A 971-nucleotide genomic window follows, 5' to 3' on the forward strand; every position below is an offset into this window, starting at 1 on the left:
CGCTGTTTCAGGATCTTTATCGCAGAGTTTGCAGCAAAGACTTCCTTGATACAGGTTGAGCTTGTTCAGGCAACACTTGACAGCCATGTGTCCTGTCAAGAGGCCTGTTGTAGGTTGGAGGGGGTTGGAACCTTTGGTATTACAACAGCAAAATAAAACAGTAAATCATCACAATACACCAAAACACTTTTACTTTAACACTGGACGCGCGTTTCACTAACCATGTTAGCATCATCAGCAGATGATTAAAACTAAACTAATACCTACAAAATAGGGCGTTTATATACACGCTCAGTGTGTCCTAATGAGTCGTGTCATAGTGTTGAACATAAGATGGTTAGTGCTAGTTTAAATTTCTTAGTTCATAGATTACTTAGTTTTCCACTATGTTTTTAGATTTAAAGAACATATAGCTCAGATAAGATATAGTAGACCGGATAAATCTTGCGTTGCTGAACATATTGTTGATAAAAAAAACATTGTATAGATGTTAATAATTTAAAATTAGTCAAACAAGTTTCAAATTACAGGGAATTAGATGCATATGAGAGGCGTCAAAATTAGTAAATATAAAGATAGTATGAACAGAAGACAGAGGCCCAATTCCTCCCAGTTCTCTGTTCCTACTGCTCTAGTTTCGGTAATTAATTTTTACGCTCGGTTGGTTGTAGGCTAGTTTGGTTAGTTTTTCCACGCCCACTCAGAGCCAACTGAGGGAGTATATAAACACTCTATTTTGTAGGAATTAGTTTAGTTTTAATTATCTGCTGATGATGCTAACATGGTTAAAAAATTACCCAAGTAACTCATTTTGAGTGAAATTAAAAAAACTTTTTTTTTGCTGATCCTCTCTCTAATAGCCTACCATACTTATTGGTATGGTCGGCTAAAAATAATGAAACTAACTTTCTCTGACAAGTAATTTCCATTGGGAAGATTTACAATCAGGCTTCGCATCTGAAGGTCCTAAT

The sequence above is a fragment of the Sitophilus oryzae genome, unplaced genomic scaffold, assembly GCF_002938485.1.
Source record: "Sitophilus oryzae breed Bouriz unplaced genomic scaffold, Soryzae_2.0 scaffold_679_pilon_pilon, whole genome shotgun sequence".
Taxonomy (NCBI): Eukaryota; Metazoa; Arthropoda; class Insecta; order Coleoptera; family Curculionidae; genus Sitophilus; species Sitophilus oryzae.